The sequence below is a fragment of the Gymnogyps californianus genome, chromosome 6 (assembly GCF_018139145.2).
Source record: "Gymnogyps californianus isolate 813 chromosome 6, ASM1813914v2, whole genome shotgun sequence".
Lineage (NCBI taxonomy): Eukaryota > Metazoa > Chordata > Aves > Accipitriformes > Cathartidae > Gymnogyps > Gymnogyps californianus.
The window spans coordinates 30,366,997-30,377,510 of NC_059476.1; positions in this window are offsets into that span (position 1 = coordinate 30,366,997).

Below are 10,514 nucleotides of genomic sequence, written 5' to 3' on the forward strand. Positions count from 1 at the left end.
CAGGGCAGGTCAGCCAGATTTCTAAAGTATGACATACAGCTTTCTGAGCAAAAGGAAAGCCTGGTTATGCTGTTGTGTCTGTACCTAAGAAAGAATTCAATTGTTGCTGTAATGAAAAATGCTGTTTAACTTCTCCGCTTCTGCTTTGTTCATATTTTTCCCAACATCTTTCTAGATTTCTTTATATTACTACTATCTGGTTTAATTGATCTGATTGTGTGGTCAAAATGAGCAGATGGAGAGGGATGTGCTATTCCCTAGCACGTTCTAAACTACATCAGCCCAGTGAGTTTAAGCATCAGTGCAAATAGCTGAAGCTAGAATCATAAACAATTGCTGTATCTAACACAAATGATGTGTCTCAGCCTGCTAATAGAGTAGGCATGTATTAACCTCCCACCAACATGGCAGTGTTTCAGAAAGTTCATGCATATGCTGTCTTGTTGACCTGCTTAAAGAATAAGAGTATTTACTTTTATAGGTTGCTGTGACAAGAGATGGTGCATTTGTAACAGGAGTATTTTTGTAGATGTTAAAATTACTGAAACCTTTGAAAGCAAATCTACTGTTAACTATAATAAAAATAAATTATTGGGGGGGAATTAGGAGTCCCAAAGACATGGAAACAGCATGATGCTAAATTAAATTAGAGTTGTTAAATTAAGGACTGCTAAGATGCAAAAAGCTAAGAAATGATCTGATTTTGGTCACTTTTAGCATCATTCATACTAAGTGCTTCCATCTTAGATGTGTAAATACCTGTTAAATAAGTCATCCTTTTTTCTAAGGTTAAGGCAAGAAGTCTATACAGGAATTTCAGAAAATGGGGCTGAGAAGGGACATCAAGAAGCCAAAGCAACATCAACTCTTTAATCCCTTTTGATGGGTGCTTGTCTAGCTTTTCTTCAAAGCTTGTGCAGTTTCCCTGGGCAACCTCTTCTATTCATTTCAAATTTGAATCCTGTATTGCCTTTGCTGCAAGTGAAGACAATTACTTAATTTGATTTCTTCATCTTTGACATGCAGAGAAGATTATCATTTCCCACTTTGTCTGTAGATCTGTGAGTATTGGAAGGCTATTACAAATCTCTCTCAGCCTGGGGTGCCCCTGTCTCCCCAGAGGCATTGTTCTGGAGCCGTCTTGCCCTCATGACTCCCTTCCACCAAGGAAGACTTCAGCCAGTGCCTCCCCCAGGTTTGAGAATGAAAACTTAATAATCACTGAGTGCAGAGTGTTTTGCTATTAATTCAGCCTCCATGTTGCAGTAGCTTCATTTAGCCCATGTTTTGTCTGTGTTTTATCAGAGGGTACCAAAAGTTGTTTTTATTATAATCAAGATACAACCTCTCCTGGGGCTTACCTACAAGGTCTGCTCTCCTGTCAGGGAAGGAAATCGGACTGGTTTGGTACAGTTAACATTTGACAAACCCATGTTTCTTGTTAGTACCTGCAGACCCTTACAAAACTTAACCCAAAAGAATCAAATGAATTCAAGTGCAGAAATACCTTGATTTTCTTCTGTGTTCCCACAAATAGTTTCTTCCTTCTGGTATCCTTTAAGAAAAGACTTACTGGTTAGCCTAGACCTCCTCCTTCTTCCCACCCTCACTTCTTTCTTAGGGGCACTGTGCTTGAATGTTTCCAGTATTTCCAGACCATATGTGAGCTCTTAAAGGTAATGTTTAACAGTTTCGAGAGAAACTGGCTGAAGTAATGTCTAAGACAAATTCCATAAAGCCCAAGGAAAGTATTTGCAAAGGCAGAAACACAGGAGCTAATGTGCCCGAACAGTGGCAAGTATCAAGGGTCATGACATGCAGTGACACAAACAGAAATCCATGGCAGGCAGTAGGGAAATGCAGCAGATAAAATGGAGGTTGCCTGCCTTGCGAAAGGTCACCCCTGTATGTGCTAAGAAACCATATACCTTTATTTTATTTACAGAGCAAAGGAAATAAAGCAGTTCTCTCGCAGTCAGTGTCCTGGCAGGCATCAGGGGTCTATTACAGGGCAGCACTGACAGTGCTCCCCCAGCTCCTGACTGTGCCTTGGGGAGCTCATTCTGCCAGGGTGGACACTTTTACTGCCCCACTTGCACCAGGCTTTGAGGCTCACATACTCTCTGGTGTAACCACACACAAACTCCAGGTAGCGTCATAAGCAATGCACAGCTTGTTTTTCTTTTTTTTTTTTTTAGAGAATGATTAAAGTATGGGTTTTGTGGACTTCAAAGAACAGATGCACCAAACCATAGTGATACTCCATGTGTATTTTAAAAGCATATTTCCATGAATATCCAAGAAAAGTTATTCCAAATTAATTAATGTACTTGGAATTAATGTTTTTAATGTCCCCTGTGGGAGTTCTAGTTCAGAAATAAAGTAGTTTTTGCTTAATTTTTAATGTGGTTACTGCTCTTTGGCTAGCTTAAGATGATCAATTTATTAGACACTTAAAATGTTTAAATAAGGATTAATGACTAAACAGAAGCCTGAGCAGCATCTTCCACAGACTTTTCACAGTTGCAGTATGACAAACTGAAGTTCCAAGAAATAAATTTTTGTGTCTCGGGATATCTAATGTGTAGTACACACTAAAAAAGGCATGGTAAATGTGGAATCAAGGTTCTTCACACTAACATAGCTTTAGGGAAAACTGGGAATAAAACAATAAAAAGACTTATACTTGACCTGGGTGTTTTCTGAGTATTCTCATGGCTCACCAGTGGCATGTTACATACTGAGATATTACTATATGTATACTACATCTACTTCCATATGAGATGGAAAGTTGGGAAGGAACAACTGTTCATATCATGATCATAGCTAGAACGGATATGAATACGATTGCCTCCTCTGCTTCAGTCAGTATGAAATCAGAATCACACTGCTGACGAATAATCTTACCTGTCTGGTTAATAATCAAAACAAAGAAAAAGCTGTTGTGTCCAGTTGACAGAAATGCTTCTGAAAACTGGGATGAACTTTAGGTTACTTATCCTAACTGAAATTGAAGTTTCCAGTTTGTCCTTTGGTAGTTAATAGTTTGCTGGTGCTAATAAATTGTTTAATCACAGTGTTACCAATCACCCACCAGTCACTACCCAGGGAATAGAGCCCCTGCATGACTTCAAAGAGTTGACTGAATTTTTCAAAGTATGTGTATATTGTAGCACTGAGGATGGTTTTTTCTATTGGATGTGCTCTTAGCATCCTAGTTTGACTTAGTTGGGTTGTATATGTACCTACTGATTTCCTCTAAACATTTGGAGTAGCTAAAACCCAATGGAAATGTTACTTTTCCCAAGAAGAAATACTAGCCTTCCTTAGCTTTCCAGAAAATTTAGACTTTTCATAGGAGCATGAGGAGACAGCATGCAGTGAAATGCTGCAGCTCAGGTACGTGTGTACAAGTTGCATCTCAGACTGCATGGGAGGTCTGCAGAGAAAGACTGTTGAAGTTACTGAAACTGCTGGAGATCTACAGGTTCAGTTTCCACAGATAAAGTTCCTCCTGCCCCCACCACTGCTTTTAGGAAGCTCTCCAGCCAGAGGATTGCACTTGGTGCCTGCTGGAAAAATTGCATGAAAGGAGCTTGGAGAGCCGGGGAAGTAAAATCATGGGGGGGGGGGGGGGGGGGCAGGGGAAAAAAGTAAAGAACATGCCCAGACAAGTTTATACACAGAAAAAATAGCCCCTATATATTTCTACAATAGTTAGATTATTTCAGCAGTTTGGCAGGTGATAGTTACTTCATGTTTTCCTACCAAAAGCGGTAGGAAAGAGTGGTTGTAATGTTTTAATTTATTCTTAATTAAATCTTACTGCATTCTATTTCACTTTCAAATTTTTCTGTGTTTATGGGTGATTTGCAATTCAGACTTACTATTCGTGCTTAAATTGCCGTTTATGCATGTACTTTCTATGGTTGCTAACAAAAATTTAACTCAGAGATTTGATAGCACTACTTTTAAGAAAGGCTCAGGGAAAGTGTGTAGTTTGTTTGTTCTAAATCCCAGGCGCTGTTGACTGGGTTCAGAATTCAAGCTGAAAAAATCAGGAGCATCTGTTTTCTCTTGTGATTATAACACTGTCACGATATGTATTTTGGTCAGTGTTTTTCCTTTGGCCTGTCAGCTGAAGAAAACAAAAGGAACAGGGAATGGACTAAGAGGTGTGGTTTAAAAAAAAGTAGACTCCTCCATGTATGTGTTTGTATGTATATTCTTTCAGTCATTAATCAAATAGTGAAATGTGAGAAAACTAGACTAAATTCAAGCAGAGATTATTTCACTACTGTTTAGCTGTTGGGCATTAGCTTGTTAAATGTGAGTCTTTGCCTTTTGTCCTCATGATTCGGGAATAAAATTAATTGTGTTTTCTTTGAGGGGGAGAACAAATAGGAGATCAACTGTAGAAGGTCAAAAATTAGTGATCATAACATTAAATACTGGCAGGCCTCCACATAACAAACACCCCTTCAATCTCAAGTTTGCTGGTTTTTCAGCTGTGAAGAGACAGACTCTTGGTCATCTTCTTGTCAGCCCACTGATAAAAGTTGTGCTTCTTCGTAGCTTTCCCGTATTCAGCCAACTGTCATGACTGTGTATTCCTGTACCAACTCTTACCCGATGTTTGCAATCTATTATACTTGGAAATACTTGGATATATTTGATGTAATGTACCTAATGCAGCTACAACTAACCCAGGGTATTCAGTTAGGCCAGGGCAAATACAGCAAAGCACATCTTGGCTGTGGATGGTAAGGTGGGTGGGAAACTGGCTGGACTATTGAGCTCAAAGGGCAATGGGCAGTGGCACAAATCATTATAGAAGTGGAAAAATAAATTTGATTTTGCTGGTCCAAAAAGAATGAATGGGATGTATTGCTTCAAGTGAAAGAAAATCATTGTGATCAGAACAACACAAACAGATGAACAGTCCTGAATCTAACCAGCCCACCATGGGGTGCAGGTACCCCCGCTGGCTGTTTGCATACTTGTTGATATAAAGCAGGGTTAAAAACTATATTCTGAGAGAAGCTACTCAAGACAACCAAAGGTTATATGTAACAGATAGAAGTAAAGTATATGAAACATATTTAAACTCTTATTTGCAATCAGGTTAGCATAGTCTGAACAATCCCCTGTATCTAGGACTAAAAAAAGTGTAAAGGAAAGGATGAATTGCATTAATACTCAGGTGGCCCCTTAGACAAAACTAGCTCCATCTGATTTTTCTTGTCTAATGCAGAACTGTGGACTTTAATGTGTCTCCATCTGCTTTCAGTAATTTTAACAGAAAATGGATATTGCAGTATATTCCACAGAACTAAAAATTTCAGGCAGTGAGACAGACCTATTCAAGTCAGAGTTTTGCGTTGCTTTCTAATCACTACTGAAAATTATAGAGAAAAATGTAATTTTAAGAATTAAATAACATCTCTAGAGTTTTCTCCCCTGTGCTTTCTCAGGAAATACTGGATGCCACTGAGGGCCTACATCCTAAAGCACTTCCCAATAAGGAGTTCTGCTAAACCATTATGAATATTTTGCAGAGCAGTTGACTTCTCTTGTGCATTCCTTTCTATGGCATACGTTTGCATTTTATGGATTCTGTAGAAATAAGGGAAAACATTTATTTAAAATGTGGAAAATCCCATTTTATATCTCATCTTGAAGACCAGTGTCGTCATTTAAACACTACGGTGACAAAAAATGCAGCCATTGAAATTCATGGATAAACTGTGGCCAACTGACTCGGGGCAAAAAAGTAATATGAGAATTTGGCGTTCTCCCTGCGCAACACAACTCTGTCAGAGTATGCTTTTTGTGGAGAGACAGCTTATTTCTGTGGCCCAGGGGGTCGTAAACACGTGTCTCCTTAAAGGCCAAACATAGCTAGCCTTAGCGGCTTCCACATCTGTGAATCGGCATCGTAGAGCAGGAGGCCATCATAAACTTGTCCATTGATTCAGATACTGATAATATGTGCCTTGCATGACCAACTCCCTCAGTGCAACTCAACTTCAATATATGGAATGATGTTTGTTTCATTTATTTTAATGGCTTGCTTTAAAAAAAGTGTACTGGTGTCTCTCAGGGCTTATATTTCTCTGATTTTTTTTGGGGGGGGCGGTGTTTGTGTAGACAAACAGTGTTGTTTGGTATACATCAGCTAAATGGAGAGGAAAAATCACCTGGGGAAGCCTTGTCAGATTCTGGCTAGAGGCCAATTTCAAACATTTTATGACTGCAAATTTGTTGCAGAGAATCAAAGAAACAGTAGGCAGAGCATCCAGAAGCAGAATAAATTAACCTCTGTTAAATTCCATCAGGAGAGTCTATACAGCAAGGGAAAAGAAAAGCCAGGAAATTTTGCCTTTCCTTTGAAGCTTTTCTAGAGCATATCTTTAATGATGGGTGGCCACAACTTCTTTCCAGATGATAATGAATGTACAGACTCAAGGTTTTTAGGGCAGAGAAGACGAAGCTAAACAAAAATAAGCTCAGGGTGCCGCTGGCACTGACAGTTATCTGTAAGTATTCCCCTCAGACATGAATTAAAGCACTGCTCTGGGTGAGTAATGATAAAGCTAGCATTTGGAAGGTGGGGGGGTTGGGATGTAGGGATGATGTTTGTTCTCTGAGTACTTGAATCTGGAGCAACTCTGGCAGTGGGAAATGCAGAATCCTCCCTTCCGCAGCAGGTGGGGGGGACCGAACTGCACAACAAAAGCTGGGCTCCTAACATTTACACAAATTTAGAGGAGAGAGAGGCACTTAGGTAAAAATATGCAAGAAAAATGAATAGCTTGGTAAATGCTCCTTTTTTGTTTCCCTTGTAGCAAATGTGCTTAGTAATAGGTTCATTTTGACTTCTAAAGGAATTTCTGTCAAATACAGTTATCAGGGAAGACTACAACTGCAAAGATATCAAAGCTACGTTTGCAGAAATAGGGCTTCAGAGCACTTGTAGATGGAAGATGTTTGTCGAGTTTCTTTACATGTCACTTCATGTTTCTTTTCTTTATGAATCTTCCAGCTGTGGTACATGCTGTCTGTTTAAAGACAAGAATACTCCAGCAGTTTTCTTTTTAAAAAAGTCTCTGGCAGCTGCACTGTATTTATTTATTTATCTTGTTTTTTCTCTCTGTCTTTGGTTGAAAAGAAAGGCAGGAAAGTGAAACAGAGCACAGAAATGAAGCAGTCTGTCACACTGAAAACCTCTTAAACATAAATAATAAACTTTATTGATGAGGTAATTCTCTGATACTCTTGCTTTTCATATGTTTAACTGTTCTCACTTAAGACAGTGTTGCCTAAATACAAGGAAATTGTTTGTCTTGATATTGTTAAACTGCAAGAAGCATTACATTTGCATTAACAGACAATCAGGTTTAAAAGCACGTCAAAAATATTTTGAATGCAGTTCGAAAAGCAAATGCATTTCTTCCAAGTGTCTGAAGACTAATTTCATTTATATTCAGGATAAGACTGGGATGGTATCAAGAAATGCATATTAATTGCTACTTTTACTTTTTGCATGGTATGTATATTACATGTTGAAGGTATCCTTTCTGTTCGAGTCTTTAAAGACTTTGGTGTTATATGTAGATCAAATATTGGTACTCACTCTATATATGAATCTATTCTTATCTCTGTGTGACCCATCACAACAATGACTTCTGGCTGATTAACTGAGCATTATTTTAAGCACAGGGAGAAAAAAGAGATGAAATGGATTTATTTCCCATTTTTGGACTGCTTAGTAGCCCACAATTCAAACAGGCACCGCATAGTCTAGTGAGAATTAAATGTCATTGTTTGAATGTGAGTGGAATGATCCACTGAATTCAAATTATGAGGAACCCTGAATTGCTTTCAGCTGTCCTCGCAGGTGGTCGCCATTCCTGACAATGAGTCAAGTGCTCAGGTACGTTGGCAGAGCATGACCAGAAAAGGTGGATTGAGTTTGCAGGAAACCAGGTGTTAATTAACAGGGGTACTTGGTGTCTTGTGTTTTGGAGCCACAGCCAGAATGTCTCCATCACTGCTGTGCCAAGGAAAGTGCTGTTCAGATTATTTCAGAGAAACCATGTCATGTTTGCTTTAAGGGCTGGAAGCAGGAGCTTTGAGCTATTTCCATTATGGTTTTACATAAAGTTTCCCCAGTGGAAATAGCAAGTCACGCTGCTATTGTACCCTTACCCAGTTCTCTTGTGCTACTGGGGGTGCTATCGGCCCCCTTGGGTACTTGTGTAGGCTCCAGTGGGATCTGGCCAGGGCTATGAATGTGCAGAGGAGGGGGATGGACCTCCCCAGCGTGGGGGGATCCTCCATAACCACAGCAGAGAGCAGAAGATTTCTCCACCCATGACTTCATACTGAATTAATTTGACTTGAACAGAGCAGCTAAAAACCTGCTGCTGTATTCAATAGTTTATGAATTATATTCTTTTTCTTTAGGAAAAAAAAGCCTAATTCAGTCCCCAAATGTCTGCAAGCATCACCTTGCACAGGCATCAAATCCTGGTCTCTCAAATTCATGGGCTATTTGCTGAGGTTCAAAGCTGCAGCGGGATGACTTGCTCCTCCACCAGGCAAAACCGCCACCACGTATTTTGTAGTGTCAGTACAGTGGTGTAAATGAAGAGGATACAGGGCAGAGCAGGAGGCAGGATCTGTTGCTCATACTTCAAGATGTAAATCAGTCAAAGATAACTTCAGGTAAGAAAGAAACCTCTTCTCTATGTATTTAATGTCTAGCTGTACACTTATGAGGACTCTAGCTCCCTCTCATGCAGCAACATTGACTAATGTGTTTTTCCTATAAACAAGTGTGCATTTATCAGTTTGTTCTGCCTGCAGTACACACATTCACAATCCTGATCACAGATCAGGACTCCCCTCTCCCAAGACCTCTGCCAAGTACAGATTCATTTTAAAAGTCTGCAGAGGATGCTGTGGCTGTTCAAACAGCTCTATCAAATGGCACCCCGGGCGGCCATGGAGCAGCATTCTTCACAATCCAAAATTTCAAGAGATTATTTCATAAGAAAAACAAATTCATAGTGTGGAGTTTTCTGCCTCCTCACAGGCCATTAACATGGTAAATACGATGTGAAGGACTGTTTATAGTTAGAGCTGAGTTCAGGTCACTTCATTTCCTAGGTAGTGCAACAACATGCTTGTAAAAAGATCTCTCCTGCTTATTTTTTAGGCTTTGAAAGAACAGTATTCTGGAGGCCGTGTAAGCTATATGCGAAAGCTTGCATGCCTCGTGAAAGAAACTGCTGTTTTAAGAGAGTGAGAAACATTAGAAGCCTCTAATTACAGCAGTGCAAATTGTCAGTACTTGTGTAGTAGGCTATATTAAAATGTAGTTTTTGTTGGTTTGCTTTCAAGCCAAGATAACAACCTCACAGGAAACCGGGCTTTTACATCAATTAATTTAAAATTGATGCGGCTCCAGCGCAGCCCGCCCTGCCTCCCTCCAGTGCAGCCTAGATAAGGAGGCACTCACCCCTTGTGCTTCCAGGCACTCAATGAAAACCAAGCAAAGGCCAAGTATCAGTCGTTGCTAATTCCCTGACGCTGCTCCTGTAGGTAGCTTGTAAAGAGGATACAAAGGCTGTTTAATTTCAGTGTCCCATAACAGCTTTATAATAAGCTATGTGCTTCTGTAATAATTTACTGTTTTAATTCTACTACGTTTTCCAGGCTAAAAAGATAAGGAATAAAAATCTTATAGGCATATTTCCCTTTAGTACTCAGCAATTTTAAGGCTCAGGGAACAGGATAGGAGGGGCACAAAAAAAATGAACTAAATCTCACTGGCTTGAACCATAGTTGCAAAGGTAGGTGAACCCATGCAACCATTAAACATTTTGACACCACACACGGCACTAAAAATAACTTCCTACTGTGTGTGAAATTCCTACAGTACAAAGTGAAACTGTGGCATGAATAATGGGTAGCAGGCTCTGGAAAAGGGTCTTTACAATTTTGTAGCTGTAGCTTGGTAAGCTGCAGCCTTGCTCCTTCAGGTTGCTCAGCCTGAGATGGGAGAGGGATGGCACTATGCTAGGGATTAACAGACTGAGGGTTTTTTTTTCATGGAGATCTTCTGGCCTCTCACTCCCCCAGTTTGTCAGTGGGTAGAGCTAACAAGCGTACAGCCTGGGGTGATGCAGTTGCTGCTGAAAGTCTCAAGCCCTTCTGGGATGCAGCAGGATTTCTGAAAGCTGCTGTAACTGTTGTGCTGTGTATTGACAAGCCATAAACTGTGACTTTGCGATGGGATGTTTATTCAGTGTTGTGTAGCTGCAAGAAGAAAGTTAACAATGGAAGAAATTGCTACTTAGTTCATTAATACTGTAGATGGTTTTAAAAAAAAAAATAATTAAAATAGTTAGCACAGACCGCAGGATTTACTAATCAACATGTCAGTTCATTCCCAAATGCCTTGTACATCTTGAGGTATTTTTGTCCAGCTGCCTCCTGCATATCCA